The sequence below is a fragment of the Lathyrus oleraceus genome, chromosome 5 (assembly GCF_024323335.1).
Source record: "Lathyrus oleraceus cultivar Zhongwan6 chromosome 5, CAAS_Psat_ZW6_1.0, whole genome shotgun sequence".
NCBI classification, from domain to species: Eukaryota; Viridiplantae; Streptophyta; class Magnoliopsida; order Fabales; family Fabaceae; genus Lathyrus; species Lathyrus oleraceus.
Window position 1 is genome coordinate 512,039,834 of NC_066583.1, and position 23,443 is coordinate 512,063,276.

The 23,443-nt window shown below is 38.7% G+C and overlaps 1 non-coding gene across 1 annotated transcript; it reads left to right on the forward strand.

The window, feature by feature from the left end:
- The first annotated feature begins 23,107 nt into the window (after positions 1 to 23,107).
- Positions 23,108 to 23,214, forward strand: LOC127088557 (small nucleolar RNA R71). The gene has a single exon (XR_007790388.1). It is a non-coding gene; the product is annotated as a small nucleolar RNA R71 (small nucleolar RNA).
- The last annotated feature ends 229 nt before the right edge of the window (positions 23,215 to 23,443 follow it).

The window sequence follows — 23,443 nt, forward strand, 5'->3', positions numbered from 1 at the left end:
ATAGCTCTTATCCCTGGCCTGGGAGAGCTTGAATCAATGAAGGTGTGGGAGTCCAGAATGGGGGGACTCTACTCCACAATGACTGACTCTATATACAAGATTTTGGGTGTTTATTCAAAATGCATCAGCACGTAGTGCGAGCAAGATGAAAGACTCAACTGAATAGCAGGGGATGAATTGCACATCCCTTCTATCTGCCAATGCCTCTTCACTTAGGAGGTCTTTTACATGTACAAGGCACAAAGATAAACAAGCACAAAACATTGCCTCTTAAGGAGGGCTTCAGACAGGCGCCTGCCAAAATAACATGACAGGTCTTCCAGACTACATGGAGAATAGGAAGTTACCTAAGTGGTATGCCAACCACAAGCAAAGCAAAGCAACACAAATAATGAGTTAAAGCGGCTAAAGTACCTGTAAGAAAAGCTAACACATCAGTAAGGTACTCAGACAAAACAACCAACAGTTAACAACAGTCAGACAACCCCAATATGTACAACAAGTAAGCCATAGAAGGCAAACACACAAGTGATTCAATACCAAAGAACCTGCAAAATAACCAAAAGTTAGTAAACAATGCAAATAACAAAGCTCAAATGAGGAAGCAATATCAACCATGGAGATGAATGCTTGATCCTGAAATTCAAAGCTCAAATTGTAAGTTCAAACCCCTAGGGCAAAGCCTAGGGCCAAAGGTGAAGTAAAAAGCCAAAACAGAATCTAATATTCAACACAAAGATCATTTAAACAATCATGAATATGTCCTAAAAAGGACCAAATCAAAATCATCAAGCAAAGTCAATTCATGAGCAAGTTATGGCAAAGACAATTTCAAAGCATTCAAATGGACAATAAGAATCAAAATTCCATATCAAAACAGAAATGAGTCAAACAATTCTGGAAATTTTTATGAGCATACCACACATCAAGCACAATCATCATGCCAAAAATCATAAACAGAGAAGCTTATTTGACATGGAAATAAAAATGCACAAGCTAGACATCCAAATGTGTGACACAAATTGTCACACCTAAAGTACATGTGTCCCAAACAGTGAAGACTATAGCAAAAAATGCCAAATAAAATCACACAAATCCATCATCATGTTAAGAATCATCATGCAAAATTTCATGGCATTTGGATAATGTATGAGCATTTTATGATAGAATGAACGAAGCACGTCACATTTTGCATCATGATCAAATAACAATTCACCAGTCAAAATCCATAAATGATAAAATACTAGACATCTCAATGAAGATTTGGCAAAAAATTGCATTCAATTTGGAACTATTTTCAATTAATTATGATTTTTGGAAGTTGGATGAAAATATGAAATAAAAGTTGAAAACATGGAAATAATGAAAATGAATTATGAAATTTGGAAATGCAGCCAGGCAGGATCGAAGTGTGTACGTGCGCTAGTCAAAACGAATGTGTTTTGTTAAATGGAAGAAAAACATAATTTGGAAATTCAGAATGATATCGCGTGGATTTGAACACACGCTTGGACAGTGAACAACGCTTCAACAGTGTTCTTCAGCGCTTGAACCAGAGGTGCCCTAGGTACTGTACAGTACGGTGGCACAAGGGTGAAACCACCGTCTTCCTCATGAAGACGGTGGTGAACAGTAACGCATGATTTTTTTTTTGCAGAATTGGCAAGTAGGTACACCAAACGATTCGTCTTGACCTAAGGAATCCAAATCTATCATTATTTCATCCTAAAACATAATGTATGAAGCAAATCGAAGAGAATAAGATCTAACATCCAAACTTCTACTCAACATAACTCCATCAATATTGCACCAAATTTCATGTTCTTTATACCAGTGGAATCAGAAAACAATGAACTACAAGATTATAGCAATAAAAACACGAATTAGGCTACTCGAAAATCTCACCTCTTGAAGCTTCAACAATGGCAGTGGTAGATTCAAGGCTTGGCAAGCATCCAAATCCACTCCTGTATCACTGTTATGAAGCCTGAAGTTGAAATTGAGGCTTGGCACAACCTAGATCTAGCTCAAATAACCATTTCCATCTTCATGTTCTTCCTTGGATTATGCATGAATTCTGGCCAAAATCAATGATCCAATGCTTGATCTACACTAAATCAATATCAGAGAACAAGAACATGGAAGAAAATCAATAGCTTATGTGAAGAAAATTTGAATTTGGATTGGGAGAAAATTTTGGAGGGAAAAAAGTTCTAGATCTAGAAATGGTGAATTATGAACAATTCTGTTATGATTTACCTTATATACCATGTGTTAATTACATCCAAATCACAATTAGTCATGAATTAATTAGGATTAGGCAAAAATAAGGTGTATGACAAATTTTGGAAAATTGGTGGTGCCATGCAAATGCATACGTGAACAGTAGTACCAAATGGGAGCTCAAATTCACTTAAAATCACTCCATGCACATGTTGGCAATGGTATTTTGTTCCCATGATGCACCAAATTCAAATTCATGATTTTCCCTCCAAAAATTACATGTATGCACCAATGATCATATGATTAAATTTCATGTAATGTGATGAATGATTTGGAAACTACATGTCATGAGGAGCAAAATGCAAAAAGAGCCACTCAATTTGGAGTTATGAGTCAAAAGTTATGCCCTTTTAAAGTTTCAAGCACATTTGGCAATGATCTGATCATATCTCCTCAACCATTCATCATAAATTCATGATCTTGGACTTTTTGGAAATGGGAGAGAGAGATCTTTAACTTTAATGTTGGACAAAATTTCATTTGAAGCTTCTTTGATGATGTAAGATCAAGTTGAATTTGAACCAAAAACTTTCTATTTTTGGAAACTTTCAATTACATGTCACTTTCCATTTTGGGAAACTTTTGATATGACCTCAAATTCTTCAATGTAGAGGTTTGTAATGATGAATAAGCCACTTTGAGACATGAATGAGATGTTGAAACCCATTTCTCCACCTCCTAGCCCTCAGTTGACTTTCTGTTGACTTTCTAGGTCCTTAGATGACCTAACCATGCTCTGATCAGCTTGAGCCCCTATCACTGGAGGAAATGGCTCCAAAATTAAACCCTAGCTCTAATTAGCTCAAGATAATGACCACATGATCTCCATCCAAGAAATAAACCCCCATCTCCTTGAGAAACCCTGACTGGTAGAATGACACTGACTAGGGTTGACCAGAGGTCAAAACCCTAATCCCAAGGGATCTGAGCATGAACAATGAACCCCTTTAGGATGAAATAACCATGATGATGATGATGTACCCTTGCAAATCAAGATAATGCTAAACCTCCTTGAAGAACCAAGAAAATCCTAATTGAAGCACAAACCCTCAGATGGTTGGTGATCAATCCATGAGACCCTCAGGCTTGAATCTCTTAATCTCCCTATCTTCTGACAAGACCTTAGAGGATGACTTGCTCATCCACATGATATGCAATTATGCAAATGACTAGTATCCTACAAAATGATATGCAATACGCTAAACTAGTCCCAAGAAGAGGAGGGCAAATTTTGAGATGTTACAAGCATCTTCAGGTGTTCGATCATATCGAACGCTGCCATGTTCTCATGTTGCTTTTGCAATTCTGAGTTCATGGTAGCTAGCATGAGACAAGCAGTTTCATTGGCATCATCGACATGCTTCTTTTAAGCATCTCTTTCTGCCTTAGGTGCAGAACTAGGAGGTTCCTCTTCAGGAACAGGTTTCTCCAAGACATACAACTTTTTATCATGTTTGAGGACAATCCTCAGGTTTCGGTGCCAATCCAGAAAATTTGTCCTAGACAATTTTTCTTTGTCAAGGATTGATCGCAAGATGTTGTTAGAGGTGTTTGTTGTCATGGTAATCTACATAAGAATTAATGAAAATATAAGTATCATTGACATACTTAATTAGGCCTTTAATTAAATATGCTCCCACTATTTTACTCAAAACAAATGACCCTCATCATTTGATTCGGAAAATCCCGTTGGAAGATTTTCTAGTGGGTCGAGATCCATATTTCACTTTGTTCTAAGTCCGTGTAGGCGAATTACACAAAACTAGGTTGTTTAGGTAGGAACTCCTTCCAATTGTATCTAATACAACTCTCGAATATTTTAGTTGGGTGAATAACTCCTTATTCCAATCCATCACATGGATAATATCCAACTCTTGCTTCTAAACATATATAATCTTATTATAATTTGTTTAGTCAAGTTTGATCCATTGTTTTAACAATTGGATATTACAATTATCCCATCGCACCTTACTAATATAGAACATGCACCTCACGTAGGCGAAACCTACATTATCCGATACTAGTCTTGATGAGTGTTAAAACTTGGAAAGCATAAACTTAATATTTAATTTGAGGGAATTTGCAATTATTCTGATCTCACCGGCTAGTTTATCATATAAATCGTCTCTCACATGTATCAGCATACATACACATGCATCAACATACATATATAATGAAACAGTTATGTCCCCTAGCGCAATTGTTCTCCCAAGCCAATAAGAGAACCTAAGCTAACCTAATAACGATCTAAGCTTCTCCAAGCAAGATCTTCAAGGTTGTCCTCCTTTGGCACTGACTCCTTTGCTTTCTTCATAACATTACATTACATAAAGAAAGTCGTTTTACATATGAGGGAGTGAGATGAGAAAAGAAGTTACATTGAGAGATTAAAAGAGAGGCACGACACGCAGGTCGTATTTTAAAACCCAAAACAAAATAAAGGAAAACTAAGGCCATAACCGATCACCATAAGACAATAATAAACATATTATTATTATTATCAATATTAATTCTTTTAACCAATTAAAACCAAATTAAATCTCGACGACCGATCACATTACGCAGAGTTAGACGAACAGGTGAATTTTGCCTTGCGTTAACCGGTTAACCAAATGCGTTAACCGGTTAACACTATTTGAAAAACTTAGAAAATTGAATTTCGTCTTGCGTTAACCGGTTAACCAAATGCGTTAACCGGTTAACACTATTTAAAAAAAACTTTGAAAATTGAATCATGTCTTGCGTTAACTGGTTAACCATATGTGTTAACCGGTTAACACTGTTCGAAAAAGTGTTTAGAAAGCACAACTCTTGTGCAGTCACAACCCCAATCGCATAACTCTCTGACAACACAACCCTTGTGCCGTCACTAACCCTGATGCACCGATTTCAGACCGTCAAACACATCTCGATTGTTGATTCAGTATGATTGATTAATACATCATTGCTTTACCATACTAATGTCGGATTAAGAAGCAAACGACCATTGATCGCTCAAAGGAAAACAACCATTGAGTGTTTGAATGAACGAAACAAGAACACTATATCATATATAATGTATTTTGCATAAGGATTTCTTATATCATATATATAACTTGATCGATCTCAATTTAATCTTTGATTCATTCTGTCTTTAATCGTATTAATATAGAAAATAAACAGTTATCAGATTCATGGTTTCGTAAGTGGCTCTGATACCACTGAAGGAGAATTGCGATCCAAGGCGCAGCGGAATTTAAAATTTCTCCTTTAATGATCCTTACGAATGGGCATGATCAGTGATAGAATCGTTACCTCTTGTGGCAATCACGAACGTTGAACGATGACAACGCCTCTACTCAGTCCACACGAACAGGTTCCTTCAATCTCGGTGCTAGCTGCTATGAATGAAGGCTTTGAGTGAAAGAGAGAGAGAGAAACGAAAATGCAAGAGTCATCACAATGCTTCTGCACAAGGGTTCTATTTATAGAACCGCTTGTGTGGGCTTCAAGCTAAAAATCCCACTTAAGTGTATTTTGGCTCATATCTTATAATATGCCCAAAATCACTTAAGCGTGTGGTACCTTACCATATTTCGTATTCCACTTAAGTGCACCGTACCTTACGGTGTTCCTTAGTTACTCTACCTCTCATCAATCCGTCCTTTGTGTGTGACCCTGTAGGTTTTCGCGATGTTGGCAATTATATTAAATCACGCATTTAACATAATAAACAGTGAGCGGTATCTAGCAACACATCACTGCTACCCAAGACACGAAAATGTCATGTGATCTGACAAATCCTTCTGTGATGATAATTATGTGTATAATTACCCTTTTGCTCTTATGTCTATATTGAACACAAGGCATAGACCGTGTCATCCTTGTCCAGTTTAATATTGGGCCCATAGACATTTATCCTGTTACGCAGGATGGGCAAATTCCATCTAGGTCACTCATGTCCCTCAGCATGTTTCGTGGAGTACCCATCAACTGTCTTTATGGTTGTCCAGTTACGGATAACGTTGGATCAGCAATAAAGCACTCGACTCTACATCTAGGGTCCATAGTGGTTTCAGGTCGAAGAGTGGTATACACCATTATCACCATGAGAATAACTTATGACACTTTGCATAACATTCTATATAATATTCTCATAGCGGGTCAATCCAGTATAAATATTACTCTTAATATTCATACCTATGTTTGAGACTTGATAACTCCTTATCCCTGATCCACGAGATGTGATCATCAGTCTATAAACATAATAGTCTCCATGCTTTAATGTTATCCCATTTCACAATAAAGCCTGACTACGGATACTTTAAGAATAGTGTCCTTATGTTTAATGTGATCTCATGATTAAGTCATACTTGATATATTAAACGGACTACCTATTCTAGGGACTTTATTAAACAAACATAATAAAGAAAAAGCCTTTTATTATTAATAAATAATTCGATACAAGTATCAAAAGTATTGGCCTCTAGGGCTTACACCAACATATACACGCTTACATGACATAATTCATCCATGAAAAGTTGCAGCCACTATCTAGATCATGGAACAAGTCCACCGCCAAGTCTTGTCGCATATTCATATTGCCAATCTATGGAAGAAGAACCCTGCAAAAAAATATAAACTGGAAACTCAGATTTCACAAATAGCCAATCTCAACCGATTTCTCCAACTAACAGAAACTAGCCATAACAACCTTTAACCGAAATGCTAACTCACTGAACGTTTCAGTTAAGAGAACCAAAACCAAACTCTCAACAGAAAAAACCTCTCAGCCCTTTTTCTTCACTCCAACTGTTTCCATAACACTTACCCAAAGCTCCAACCGAATGGCGAACCAACTCGACAGAATTCCAATTCTGTAACAACTTTGCAACCTCCAACAGAACCGCAACTAAGCCGGCGACACCAACCTTCCGCTAACAACCTATAACAGAATGAGAATTCAACCTAACTTCTCATCCAACTCAATCACCCAGAACCAACCTAACCGAATTCACCCTCCATTTTTTCTCTCAACCATTTTTCCAATAACCTGTAACAAACTGGTATGACAGAACCTTTAACTAACCCGCTCCAACTGATAAAGGACCTGGAAAAATCCATAGCAGAACCGTACAAAACTCCCTCATAAAACTCTCACTTCCCTCACACTTCTTCATCTTTCGCGAACTCCATAACTCCTACACAACCCGCAATAAACCATCTTCGATAACCCTTCAATGACCACTCCTTAACTTCTCCAACAAATAACTGAATCTAATTGAACTAACCTCATCTAACCAACTTAACTACCATAACCACCATGCTAGCTGTCTAACTAACTGCCTAGGGATCCACGAAAAAAATACGAAATTGAAACTGAATAACAGAACTTGACATCGAATTCCTCAATCCCTAACTAACTCCTAACTGAAAGTTCCCAATCCCAATGTTAAACCACCTATAAATTCAATCTCCAATCTTTCATTCGAGGAGTTTAATCATTTTTCCACTCTTAAATCCCAATCAATTACACATTCATCGCTCTCCATTTTGATTGCAATCACTCTTCAATTCCAATCATCCTCAATCATACTCCATTGATTGGATATTGCTTCATCATCTCCAATCAGTTTTTCACCCTTACACATTCAATCTCTAACCATTCATCATCATCATGGAGCTACAAAATTCATTCACCTGAACATTCATCCTCATCTTTCTCTATTCACTGATCATCCTATTCAACAATCTCCATCACTCTTGATTCAACATCTCAATCTCTCAACGACTTACTCTTAGATTCAGAGCAACTACAACCATAAATCAGAAGGGAAGAAGAAGAAGAAAGTGGAGGAAGTAAGAGATTTGAAGGGAAGCGGAGGAAGTACAAGACCTACCCGAGACTTCATTGTCATCGTCACCTTCGAGCTACTCCGGTAGGCATTCTAAATTTCATCTTGTTTTCTTCGTTTCTAGTTACCGGTAGGTTGGGTATGGATCAGTACCAATAGCCCTAAGGTCTGAGAATGAATCATGGCGTGGTCGTTATTTAATTTGACTATTGATACCTAGGTTTCTTGATAGTTTTCAATCCGGTGAGAGACCCAGGCTTTGGTTTTTGAGGAATTGAGTTGAGATTCAGACAAAGGAGGTGGGGATGAATAAGTCGATGTATTCGATTCCTGTTTTGATGGCCACCGCCGCCGGAAGCAATTTCCGACGCGGTGGTCCGCGGAGGTGAGGAGAGGATGTTGACCTGAGCCACCTCTCTAAACTGACTTTTGTTTAATTTCTTCGTTTGAATTCCTTATCCAATCATCAAGATCCACATGTGTTTGTTGGCTCTTTTTCTTAGCATGTGCTGAAATCACTTCCAGACCTGGTCTGTTTAGGCTCACCAATGTGGGCCTAAACTTGGATCTTCTAGCCATCACCCCAAAATTCATCTTATTACCCCTTACTAGAAGAGAATTCAATGGGCCTAACACCCAGGGCCCATGCGCCTCTTTTGGCTTCATCACCATAGTTCCAACATATGCACCACTTGGCCCATTTATTTGTTTAATTGTTTTTTTTCATTCCTTTCAGTTTTAACTCTTGATGTTGATTTTTTAATAGCTTTTTTTTACCATGATTATAAATAATAAAAGATATTAATTGTTAGTTTTAGTTTAGATTTAAAGATTAATAATGTTTAAGGATTTTAAACATTTTGATTAGCTCATATGGAAAATCCCCAAAAATACTTGATTATACATATTAATTTTTTATTAGAACTTTCCCTTCATTCTTAACAATTAAATGTTTTGGGCTGATTAGGATTAAATCATTGTAATTCCCTTTTAATTCCATATGTCATGTTCATGTATTATGTGACTTTTAATTCCATTTTATTGAATTGTCCATTTGATTTTGGTTATTATAACCAAATTGAAAATGACATTTCAATTTGATATGATGTGTTAGCATGTCCATGATCATTACGTCATTCCAACGTTTCATCCATCTATTTTGAATTTTAATATTCATTTTAATTCCATTTTGCTAATGCATACTGACCATATTTGTTGTTTTTGTGTTGACATGTGAATGAGAGATCCAAACCATCCAAGTTACTCATCTTGTTTTTATTCATTAGTTTGTGTTGTTTGAAGTACCAAGCCACTTGTATGGTTTAGGCATGGCACATGATTTGTAACTTGTATTTTCTTTTCATTCCCTTATGTTGTATTGTATGGATCCATCCCCCCATTGTGGGTCAAATGTCCCCCCACCCCATGATCATGTAATAGAGTGGTTACGACAACATTGTCCTCTCAATTCCCGAGTTCTTGAATTGTTGATTGTATCTAGCCAAGGGTCTGATGCTTGTCTCCGTACATAAAATCAACCCCAACAAATCAAATCATCATTGCCTTAGTGCACTCATCAAAACCTTTCAATAAGAGCGTGTTACTTCCGTTCTACCGTGAATGAAGCTTAAGCCTCCATGTGCGAGTAAGTAATGTTTAACTGCTAGAGTGTGAACCAAGCGTATCCACTTTACCACAAACAAGCAAATACTTTCCGCTCCCATGACAAAGTATACAAGCAAGTAAATGGTAGCATGCAAACGTTAATAATGTTCAGTAAAAACAACCAAACACATGTTCCGTTTGTAAGTCGAACTACGAAGCTCTGACTTCCTTATTGCACGTGTGAGGATACGTAGGCACAAGGGCCCCAATCCTTGACGATCACATTAAATTAAAACGTATTTTCTCCCCCATCTTATTCTTTCATCTCATTCTCGATAGCAAACAACTTATAGATAAACAAATATCCATACACATTTGATACGACCAAATGGTTCCCATGGAGTACCATGGATGTAAGGGATGCTAATACCTTCCCCTTGCATAATCGACTTCCGAACCCACTCTTGGTTGCGAGACCATTTCTCTCATTTGGGGTTTTATCGTTATTTTCCCTTTCCTTTGGAATAAATAAAATCCAGTGGCGACTCTGTATTTTTCGCGGCGCTTCAATCTATATCACCCTAACTAGATTTTTTTTTAAATAACCATGGTTTTGAAATTAAATCCCTAAATAACCATTTTTTAATAAAAAAATACGAAAATAACCACAGTTACTAACTGATGCGCCAGTTGAACTGGCACATCCATTGAAGCTTAAGAGGAGGCGTCGTTGGACCTGGCGCATGCTCCCAATGGCCATGCATGTATGTGTCATGCCTCTTGGCGCATCCATGTGTGGTGCCACATGTATTGGCGCTTGCATGCACTATATAATGTATGCATGATGCATGCTTTTTGTTGCTTTTCGCAAGTGTACGAACGCGTCAGAGTAATATAAAAGATTATCGAACCACAGAGACCAAGTGCCAATCTATCGTTATCTGTTGTTATGGTGTTTATCAAAGGTAATTAAAATAGGTGTTTTTGTAGTGTGCAATTGAAAAGTAAAGTTTTAAAATAAAATATAATTAATAAAGACAGGGTCGAATGTAATTCACGTAATCAATTGATAATCCAAGTACTTGCTAATAGAACTACTTATGGGCAGTGTTTCCTACTTTGAAAAGAACTAATTTAACAGGAACTGTCGCTTTCGCGTATTCAGAACCGAGTTGTACTCCCTAATCAAACCCTCTTATTGTCACTTATAAAAAGGCGCGTATTGCGTTAGAGTAGTAAACCTATTTTAAAGAAATATAGTATCTTGACTAAGTTGAAAAGTATTATAACCTGGATTTCTTAACCAAAAGAGGTTCTTACGAACCAGACTCTAAACTTATAAACGCGTCCGAAAATAGTTTTAAAATCTCTTTTCTTCTTAATGTTAAAATCTCCTAATGAACTAGACAAAGCGCTTTCGCTGTTTTTGAAATAGTTAAAAACAATTAAGTTTAAAAAGACGTTGGACGGCTTTCGATCTTACCCAACGGAATTGAAGTGCGGGAAAACTTAATTTGAAAGTTAAAATAGCCCTTAAGTGTTTCTACAAACATTTGTACGGATTACTGGTTTAATTATGATCCTTACATTCTAGCCTTATAAATTTAGCTAGACATGGTAAAGTAAAAGTGCATTAAAATAAATAAAAGTAGTGCGAGTGCGGAAAATAAATGAAAGTAGTGCGAGTGCGGAAATTAAATAATTTAAAGCGAGTGCGAGGAAATAAATAAAAGTAAAGCGAGTGCGAGGAAATAAATAAAGTAAAGCGAGTGCGAGGAAATAAATAAAGTAAAGCGAGTAATAAAAACCTGCTCCAATCGGAGGGCTGAGTAAATTGCAATGCGGAAAAGAAAATGGCGGCAGGATTAACTTCCTTCCAAAGTGCTCCAAACTCGACTACAGACTCTATCACAGACTCAATTACACAATTGTGGTAACACTCCAATGCGAAGCGATTACCACTTTATAAAACTGAATATATACCTAAGTGAAACAAAGTTGCTTCTGATTTTGCATTATTCCAACGTTCGGATCTTCGTCTGCTCTAAGTTTGGGTGATTGTAAAACTGAATTCGCATTTCTATTTATAGGCAAATAAAAAAGGTGGAATTGACTTGGATGCCCTTCAACTTGAAAATAGAGGAAACCGTTTCCTTCTTGTGGCGCCCGCCACAAGGCTATGGCGCCCGCCACAAGCACAAAGTGGGGCGCCTTAGTGGACGAAGTGGGGAAACGTGGGAGTTGAGGAAGTTGGACTTGGACACGTCATGGCTTGGTCTGTGGCGCCCGCCATGGGGTAGGCCATAAGCACAAAATGCTGATTTTTAGGGTTTTTAGCCCTTTTTCACTCTTTTTCTCAACGGGGCTCTGATTAAAGTAAAAACCTGAAAACAAAGGAAAACACAGTAATAACACAACAAAATGACAATAAAACAACTAGAATGCATGTGAAATCGGAGTCGAAAATACGTAAATTTTAGTGTGATCAAACTCTCCCACACTTAAACCTTTGCTTGTCCTCAAGCAAAACATTGAAAAGCTCATAAAAGAAAATTCGTGTAAACGAGTGCTTCATGTAAAAATTCCAAGTTCAAGTCGGGATGCAGTGATAGGTACTAACTGAGTGAACTAAGGGTATCATGATGACACTAATCCGCGAATACGGACATAAGCTTCATTCCTATATTAACCAACCCATATTATCCCACAATACCTAGGCCTGCCTCTTCATCTCTTTTGTGTCCTTTTCATTCAGGCGCAATCACATTAAGCCCGTTATCCGTACATACTTCATAGTAGAGTGGCCTGTTAGTGATTATGATCAGAGCTTGGGATTTCGGGCACATAAACATGTGTAAACCCTTTTATTGGACCCAACTGTAGTTGTGGAGGATCGGATTGTAATCTGCCCTACCGAGTTCAGTGCCAGATACCTCTGAACCAACTAACAATGAGTACTGCTTTTCTTTTTCTTTTTATTTTTCTTTTTGTAGAAATTTTTTACAATTCTTTGGTTTAAATGACTTTGTGAGGGTCACCTATACCGGAGTTGCCTTTTTGCTTTCTTTTATTTTTATTTATTTTTTGTTTTTCTGGATCATTCACTTATTTGCATCGGTCCTCTACGTAGATGATGCGTAGGCCGGAGCTGACTGCTAGGATAAACTACTAATGACTTATACGGAAATGATGATTAAGGCCATGGTATATGGGGTTTCGGGAATGATTCCTATATTTACGAAGCTTATGATGCTAAAACAGATACTGATGTTGTTGGTGTAAGCCCTAGAGGCCAATACTTTTGGTACTTGTATTAAATTATTTATTAATAATAAAAGGCTTTTTCTTTATTACGTTTATTTAATAAAGTCCCTAGAATAGCTAGTCTGTTTAATGTATCAAGTATGACTTAATCATGAGATCACATTAAACATAAGGACAATACTCTTAAAGCATCTGTAGTCGAGCTTTATTATGAAGTGGGATGACATTAAAGCATTAAGACTATTATGTATATAGACTGATGATCACATCTCATAGATCATGGATAAGGAGTTATCAAGTCTTAAACATAGGTATGAATATTAAGAGTAATATTTATACCGGATTGACCTGCTATGAGAATACTATATAGAAAGTTATGCAAAGTGTCATAAGTTATTCTCATGGTGATAATGGTGTATACCACTCTTCGACCTGAAACCACTATGGACCCTAGATGTAGAGTCGAGTGCTTTATTGCCGATCAAACGTTGTCCGTAACTGGATAACCATAAAGACAGTTGATGGGTACTCCACGAAGCATGCTGAGGGACATGAGTGACCTAGATGGAATTTGCCCATCCTGCATAACAGGATAAATGTCTATGGGCCCAATATTAAACTGGACAAGGATGACACGGTCTATGCCTTGTGTTCAATATAAACATAAGGGCAAAAGGGTAATTATACACATAAGTATTATCATAGAAGGTTTTTTCAGATCACATGACATTTTCGTGTCTTGGGTAGTAGTGATGTATTGCTAGATACCGCTCACTGTTTATTATGTTAAATGCGTGATTTAATATAATTGCCTACGTCACGAAAACCTACAGGGTCACACACAAAGGACGGATTGATGATAGATAGAGTAACTAAGGAATACCGTAAGGTACGGTGCCCTTAAGTGAATTATAGAACATCGTAAGGTACGATGTACTTGAGTAAAATACGAAATATGGTAAGGTACCACGGGCTTAAGTGATTTTGGGCATATTATAAGATATGGGCCAAAATACACTTAAATGGGCTTTTTAGCTTGAAGCCCACACAAGTGGTTCTATAAATAGAACCCTTGTGTAGAAGCATTCATTGCGATTGCATTATTTTCGTTTTCTCTCTCTCTCTCTCTCTCTCTCTCTCTCTCTCACTCACTCACTCACTCAAAGCCTTCATACGTACCAGCTAGCACTGAGATTGAAGGAATCCATTCGTGTGGACTGAGTTGAGACGTTGTCATCGTTCAACGTTCGTGATCTCTCTGTGGATCTGCATCAAAGGTTTTGATCGTCACAAGAGATCTGCACGAAAGATTTCAATCGTCACAAGAGGTAAATATTCTATCACTGATCATGATCATTCGTAAGGATCTCTAAAGGAGAAAATTTTAATTTCCGCTGCGTTTTGGATCGCAATTCTCCTTCAGATGTTTCGCAAAGTTCTCCCAAGTCACCGCATCCTTACTCAAAACATGTCCTTAAAACCTGAAAACTTTCGAAATAACACTATTTTCTTTTGCAAAAATTTTTGGTGGGGCTAAAGGTATGGGGAGGTAGGATTGTACTAAGGATCTATTATATTTGGTGACTCGTCAGACTCATGCATTATACTAAAAAGAAAATTAAACAACTAAAAGGAAATAACAAAACTATCTAAAAACAGCAAATAAAAACGATAAAGGAAAAGCGAGAGAAACAATAAAGAAAAGACGATAGAGTCTCCTCCCACACTTAAATCGAACATTGTCCCCAATGTTTCGAAATAAGATAAGGAAGAGTTACCTGGCAACCTATTGCTGACCACTAGTGCCCTCGCCATCCTGAGGTGGACGACGGGATCGGGTACGACGACGATCTCTCTGATCCATCCTCGCCTGCAGGGCATCCTGAGCGGTCCTCACCTCTCGAAGGTTACCAATAATGGAACCTTGGGTGGCTTCAATTAGTGCCATGTGTCTCTGGTGGTATTGTTGCTGACGAGCTTGCGTATCTGTGATCACTTGCAGGGATTGTAGAACAGTGTCGTAGGACCCGTCTGTCCTCCGCTGCGATTCTTGCATGAAGTTCATATTACCCGTTATTTGTTGCTGGAGGCTAGAGAGTAGGTCGTCACGCCTTTTCTCTCTAGCCAGGTGGTCACGCCACATCTCCTCTGTAATATAGAAGCTAGGAGTGGTACCTGCAGAAGAAGAAGATGGTGCGGTGTGTGGTGGTGAAGGATGATGGGGGGACACATGTGGTACGGGAGATCTCTCTCTCTCCGATCATATTCATCATCGGTGTCAAGTCCCGCCTCATCAGGAATGTTAGGAGGAAGAGGACCCAAAACAGGTGGAGCATCTAAATCGTAGGTCCAATTCCTCTCATCACGTATATCGGTACGTCTAGTGCAAGGTAGGATAATAGATGGGATGGCTACACCATGAATCATAAGTGTATAACCTCCTTCTCTCCTTGAACGACACAATTTCATGTCTCTTAGAAATTTTAAGTTAATTGTACGAGGAGGTAAGGGGTCTAGGGTAGCCATCTCATTGTTCAGGTTAAGTTCCCGAGCAATAGACGTAATCAAGCCACCAAAAGAAATCGGTCCCGCCTTATTTAGAGTTAAAATCATATGGGCGAGCATGAACAGAACCGAATTAATTCTCCTATTTTTGAGGCTTCCTTGCAAATATAGAAGCTCTCTAGCGTTAACCTTATTTGGATTCTCCCGGCCAAAAATAGTGCATGCCAACAGATATCTAAAAACTCTGATGGTCGGGTTATGGATAGTTGAGGCAAGTACTCCTTCAAAAGAGTTAATGGAAGTGTTTGATAAACGCTCCCAGAAGGAAAATACCTCAACAGACCATTCGGAATCCAAAGGGGCCTCACAAATAGCACCTTCCCCATGAGGGATCCCTAACAGACTGGCTAGTTCATCGGTACTGAATTGGTATTCAACAGCAAACATTCTAAATTTGACAGTACCGACTGTGCTAGCAGTGTTAGGGCTGACAATATAAATTAAGGAACTTAAAAATCCGATTGCCAGCCGCTCATAGGTGGGTTCTTTGTTGATAAAGAAATTATGCAATCCTAAGTTGTCTAATAAATGGAAATTGCTATGGTAGATACCTAAAGTATAGAGACAATTTTCGTCAACGTACCTTGGCGAGAGAATTTCCCGATTTTGCAACCGTTCAATGATTTTTCTTTGTCTCTCCCCTGGTTTCCCTCCTCGAAGAAGGAATCCGTTGAACTCCATTTGAATGCTCTTCGAAAATGTGGATGAAGAAGATGAAGTGGTTGGTGAAAAGGTTGGATTTTTACAAAATCCGGCGGATGAAATCGAAAATGGGAAGTGGATTAATGATTTGTGTGGTATGATGGTTAGGAAAGTATGAGATTTTTGTGGGTTCAAGGGCTTTTTTCCAAGGTGAAAAAATGGGTTTTGGAGGTTGTAAGTTGCAAAAATGGTGAAGAAAAGTGGTCTGCCCCGACCATTTACAGACGCTGTGGCGGGCACCACAGGTCCTATGGCGGGCGCCACAAGGCAAAATCTGGCTGGCTGGGCCAGATTTTGGTCCTTTGGTTTGGGTTTCGCTTGTCTTTTGGCTTTGAGGGGTCTGGATAGCATTTGTCTTGTGATTCTCCTAGTTTCTTTGACTTGCATAATTTTATAAAAGTAAAAACGAAAAATAAAAAGTGAAACTGAAACAAAAACAAAAACAGAAATTAAATATAAATAAATAAATAACTAAAAAATTAAAATGCAAAAATAAATATAAAACATATATAGATAAAATGGAAATACTAATGTATAGTAGTAGTTTTTATAATATTCAAATGCGATAATAATGAGTAATGCAAATACGATAAATATATAAAAGAGAAATAAAGTGAAATGAAATGGTGAGATCAGGTATTATGGGTGTCGTCTGCCTGAGTGGATTCACGGAGCGCGGCTATCTCCTGCCTGAGCTCTGCGATCTCCTGATATAGACAATCAGCTTCAATGGCATGGGTGAGATCAGACACTCCTATCTGTAAAGTTAAGTCCGCCACTTCCTGTCTAAGCTCTGCAATCTCTCTACGGCACTCAACAATTTGGGTGCGTATGTCGGGTGTCTGCAATGAATGATTGTTAGAGAGAACAGTGATTCTAGGAGATGGTGGTGCAGGTATGTATTCAGCAACTGGGGGAGACCTCGGCTCCTCAACGGTCTCTCCCTGGCCCTCTAGAGCATAACTCCAATTCGCTGGATCATGCACACTGGTCATCATAGGGTCTGGCAACGTGAAGTAATGGATGGCCTCGCTGTCGACTAGCAGTCGGAACTGACATGGGTGGAAAGAGGCTCTCCTTATCAATCCTCTGGTCAAACAGAAATCGATGTCCATGGTAGTGTATCCACAGTAGGTCCGAAGATGCAACAGCTTGCGAGACAGACCTAAAGCGACAACAATCTGTGTGATGATTCCACCAACATGGATGACTCCTTCGGTGGATCTAGAGATACTGCTGAGATTATTCAATAAAAATTTCCCACATGCTACTGGGCGAGACTGGGATGCGCAAAATAATAGGAAGACCTCCTCTTCACTCAGTAGTGTCTCTGCATCCTGTCTTCCCAAAAAGGAATGTGCTAATATCATCTGAAAATATCTGAAGGCTGGGTTATGTATGACATAAGATAACTGTGTAGATGGATCCTGGCTTCCGCCACCTGATATATCACTCCAAAACTTTTCCACTTCCTTACCCAGAAAATATCCCAAAGGTGTCTCCGGGATAGCATCAGGAGTAGTCTGGAAACCCAACAGGTCGCCGAACTCTTTCTGGCTGAAAGAGTACTCAACTCCAAAAAGCCTGAAAGCAGCATTCCCATCTGGTCCAGAATATGGGTCGTAGTCGAATGAACTCAGGAACTCCAAGGTCAGGTTCCTATATGTGTTACTCAAGTCATCAGCAAATTCGTCCCAGTGGAGCTGGTGGCTAAGGAATCGGATACTAGGCTCGATACCCAGTGCCTCCATACAATGCTGATCAGGGTAACGTGTGGGTGCCATAGGGCGCTGGTATAAAGCAACGTAACGCTCCCTCTGAGCATTGTCTCTATAGGCAACATGCATGTCATCAAAACCCTGCATCTTGTAAAAGTTAGGAAAGTGATCCTGAAAATACAAACCATTCAAACTTTAGTCTCAATGCAAAATAATATAAAATAAAATATAAAATAAAAATAAATGTAAATAAATGCGAAAAAAGTAAAATGAAAAGAGAAACCATGGGTTGCCTCCCACGCAACGCTTGTTTAACGTCATTAGCTTGACGGTTAGAATTTATACACCTGTAGTAGTATGAATTGATGGATCAATCAGGGTGTGGCTCGAGTAGTATGCTGGAATGTCTCCTCCTTCGTAGAGCTTCAGTCTTTGTCCATTTACAATGAATGGAATACATGTATCGTTCTTGATTTCTACGGCTCCTGATCTCAGAATCTTGGATACTTCGAAAGGACCAGTCCATCTTGAACGTAGCTTTCCAGGGAAGAGTCGTAACCTAGTGTTGAAAAGGAGAACAGAATCGCCTATATTGAAGTTTTTCTTTACTATTCTTTTGTCATGATAGGCTTTTGTCCTCTCTTTATATATTTTTGCATTCTCGTAGGCAGATTGCCTAAGTTCTTCTAATTTATGAATGTCTAGGGTACGCTTTTCTCCAGCAGCTAAGTAGTCTAAATTCAAAGTTTTAATGGCCCAATAGGCCTTATTCTCTAACTCGAATGGTAAGTGACATGATTTTCCATAAACTAGTTGATAAGGAGTAGTTCCTATAGGGGTTTTGAAAGCGGTTCTATAGGCCCATAACGCTTCTTGAAGCCTCTGAGACCAGTCTCTCCTAGAAATAGAAACAGTTTTCTCTAGGATTTGTTTTATCTCCCTATTATATACTTCTACTTGGCCACTAGTTTGTGGGTGGTACGGTGTTGCTACTCTATGTCTAACTCCATATTTTCTTAAAAGTTTGTCAAATATTCTCGATATAAAGTGTGATCCTCCATCGCTTATGACTAAACGTGGTGTTCCAAATCTAGGGAATATATAGTTTTTAAATAGTTTGATTACTATCCTAGTGTCTTTTGTGGGTGCAGCTATAGCTTCAATCCACTTAGACACATAGTCTACAGCTACTAAGATGTATCTATTCCCTAAGGATGGTGGAAAAGGTCCCATGAAATCTATACCCCATACGTCAAAGAGTTCTACTTCCTGAATGTTTCTTAGAGGCATTTCATCACGTCTTGAAATGTTTCCATGGCGTTGGCATCTATCACATTTGACAATGAAAGCATAGACATCACGCCACATGGTAGGCCAGAATAGGCCAGCTTGAAGAATCTTGGTGTATGTCTTAGAAGTGCTCGCATGTCCACCATAGGGTGCAGAATGACAATGCTCGATAATATTATTTATCTCTCCTTCTGGAACCCAACGGCGAAAAATGCCATCTTTACCCCTCTTGAAAAGGAGCGGTTCGTCCCAATAGAAGTTTCTCACATCGTGGAAGAATTTCTTCTTGCGGTGGTAGTCAAGATCAGGGGGTACTATATCAGCAGCTAGGTAATTAACGAAATCTGCATACCAGGGTACGTTACTTATTGCTAAGGAATTTTGGGTGTGCTCATAAGGATCTAGGTTATTATCTTCAATGGTTTCTATTCTAGCGATCAGTCTATCATAGGCGAAATCATCGTTTATGGGTACTAGTTCAGGTTTTAGATGTTCTAGCCTAGAAAGGTGATCGGCTACTACATTTTCAGTGCCTTTTTTATCTCTTATATCTAAATCAAACTCTTGTAGTAGTAGAATCCATCGGAGTAACCTGGGCTTGGCATCTTTTTTACTTAATAGGTAACAAATGGCAGCATGATCGGTGTAAACAATAATTTTTGCTCCTACTAGATAAGATCTAAATTTGTCTATAGCGAAGACTACAGCGAGTAATTCTTTTTCAGTTGTTGCGTAGTTAAGTTGGGCAGCATCTAGGGTTCTACTGGCATAATAAATGGCATGTAATTTTTTATCTTTTCTCTGTCCTAGAATGGCTCCAACTGCATAATCACTAGCATCGCACATTATCTCAAAAGATTCCGACCAATCGGGCGGTTTCATAATGGGCGCTGAGATTAATGCTTGCTTTAAAAGATTAAATGCGTCATTACATTTTTCATCGAAAATGAATTCATCATCTTTCGTTAAAAGTCCGGTTAATGGTTTAGTGATTTTGGAGAAGTCCTTAATAAAACGCCGGTAGAATCCAGCGTGTCCAAGAAAGCTTCGGACTTCTCTGATTGTTTTTGGTGGTTTTAGGTTTTCTATAACTTCTATTTTAGCTTTATCTACCTCTATACCTTTTTCGGAGACTATATGTCCTAGAACTATTCCTTCGGTTACCATGAAATGATATTTTTCCCAATTTAGCACGAGGTTCACCTCCACGCATCTCTCCGGGATTTTCTCAAGGTTAGCAAGGCAATTGTGGAAATCGAATCCGCAAACCGAGAAATCATCCATAAACACTTCCATGATACCATCTAGGTAATCTGCGAATATTGACATCATGCAGCGTTGGAAAGTAGCTGGGGCGTTACAGAGGCCGAAAGGCAGGCAAAAGTTCCATAGGGGCATGTAAAGGTAGTTTTTTCTTGATCTTCTGGGTGAATAGGTATTTGGAAGAATCCAGAGTATCCATCTAAATAACAGAAGTAAGAGTGTCTGGCTAGACGCTCCAACATCTGGTCTATAAACGGTAAAGGGAAATGGTCCTTCCTAGTTGCTTTATTTAATTTTCTATAATCTATACACATCCGTCATCCTCCCTCTAAACGTTTTGCTACATGTTCGCCTTTATCGTTTTGCACGACTGTGATGCCTCCCTTTTTAGGTACTACATGCACAGGGCTCACCCACTTACTATCAGAGATCTGGTAGATTATACCTGCCTCAAGCAACTTAAGAACTTCCTTCTTAACAACATCACTCATTATAGGGTTTATTCTTCTCTGATGTTCCCTAGAGGGTTTTGAATCTTCTTCGAGCGAAATCCGATGCATGCATACAGATGGGCTTATACCTTTCAGGTCAGAGATATTATATCCTAAGGCTGAGGGATATCTTCGTAAAACGTCTAAAAGTTGGTTCGTCTCCTCTTGGCTCAAGGTAGCACTAACTATAACTGGACGGTTCATCTTTTCATCGAGGAACTCATATCTCAGGTTCTTAGGTAGTTCCTTAAGGTCTAAGGTTGGTTTCTTAGGGCATGGCATAGGATCTGGGGTAAGGGATAAACATTCGTAAAGGTTATCATTGATGTAAGGTTCTTTAAAGTCATCATCTTCCTTTATGGGGATTGATGGTAACTTAATTGTTTTTATAATTTCTTTTTGTTCTAATTCTCTAATACATTCATCAATGATATCTAAGGCATAACACGAGTCTCCCATCACAGGTGCCATAAGAAATTTCGAAAGTATAAATTCTATTTTCTCGTCACCTACCTCAAACGTCAACTTTCCTTTCTTGACATCTATTATGGCTCCTGCAGTCGATAACAACGGTCTACCTAGAAGAATTGGTATATCATTGTCCTCTTTGATGTCCATGATGACAAAATCAGTAGGGATAAATAGTTGACCTATCCTAACAGGGACATCTTCTAAAATGCCTATCGGATATTTAACATATCTATCGGCTAACTGAAGTGACATCTTAGTGGGTTGTAATTCTCCTAAGTTTAATCTCTCACAAACTGCTAGAGGCATTAAGCTCACACTAGCTCCTAAGTCTAGAAAAGCTTTTTCGATGACATGATTACCCAAAAGGCAAGGAATGGAGAAATTTCCAGGATCTTTATCTTTCTTTGTTAATTTGTCCTCGAAAATAGCATTACATTCCAAAGGCTTCGGATCGTCAAGTCTACGTTTGTTGGTAAGGATGTCTTTCAGAAACTTTGCATAAGAAGGTATTTGGGTGATGGCTTCTGTGAAAGGGATTTCTACATGAAGTTTTTCTATAACTTTAATAAATTTTTGATACTATTTATTGATCTGGGTTTGTTTGAGTCTTTGCGGATATGGTATAGGTGGTTTATATGGCGGGGGTGGTACGTAAATTTTATCTTTAGGTTCTTCTCCTTTATCTCGACCTTCCTGGTTTTCAGATTCCTCTGATTCCTTTACTTCATCCGTGGGTTTGGTACATTCCTTAGAAGTTTCGGGTTCACTTAATCTTGGGTTTGGTGGCTCATCATAAGCGTTCCCACTTCGTAGGGTAATGGCATTGGCTTGTCCTCTCGGATTTTGTTGAGGTTGTCCAGGGAATTGTCCTCCAGGTGTAGTCTGAGGGGCTTGGTTTAAAGCTACCTGAGAGATCTGGGTTTCAAGCATCTTGGTATGAGTAACTATTTGGTCAACCTTGGTTCCTAACTGAGTAATCAATTCGTTAACATGAATGTTTTGATTCATGAACTCCTTGTTTTGTTGGGTTTGAGCGGTGATAAAATTTTCCATAATTTTCTCAAGGCTCGACTTTGGTGGTACAGGTTGCATAGGTTGATTTGATCTTGGGGCTTGATAACTAGGTCTCGGAGGTGCATTATTTTGAATAGGGTTATTGTTTTTATAGGAGAAGTTAGGGTGATTCCTACATCCAGGGTTATAGGTATTCGAATATGGGTTCCCTTGGGTGTAGTTCACTTGCTCGGAGTGGGTTTCGTTTAATAGACTGCATTCTGCGGATTGGTGTCCTTGGGTTCCACATATCTCACAATCCGACGAAACTGCGGCTACAGTATTCGGGTTTATGCACGTATTCTCGACCTTAAGGGCTAATGCATCCATTTTAGCTTGCATCATGTCTATAGAGCTTAGTTCATGCACTCCTCCTTGGGCTTCCTTCTTCTCCACTGTCGCTCGTTCGACTCCCCATGATTGATGGTTTTGAGCCATATCTTCAATGAGGGCACTAGCTTCAGGGTAAGTTTTGTTCATCAAAGCACCGCCTGCGGTAGCGTCGATGGTCATCTTTGTGTTATAATGAAGTCCATTATAGAAGGTTTGAATGATTAACCAATTTTCTAAACCATGATGTGGGCATGCTCGTAACAACTCTTTATATCTCTCCCAAGCTTCGAACAGCGATTCTTCATGGTTTTGGGTAAATCTAGTTATATGGTTTCGAAGAACGGCGGTCTTACTCGGGGGAAAATATCTAGCAAGAAAAACTCTTCTAAGGTTATCCCAAGTCGTAATGGAATTGGGTGGAAGGGAATCAAACCATGATAGAGGTTTATCTCTGAGGGAAAAAGGAAATAATCTTAAACGTATTGCCTCAGGAGAAGCTCCATTGGTTTTAAAAGTATCTGCTAATTGAAGAAATATTTTTAAATGTTGGTTAGGGTTCTCGGTAGCGAGA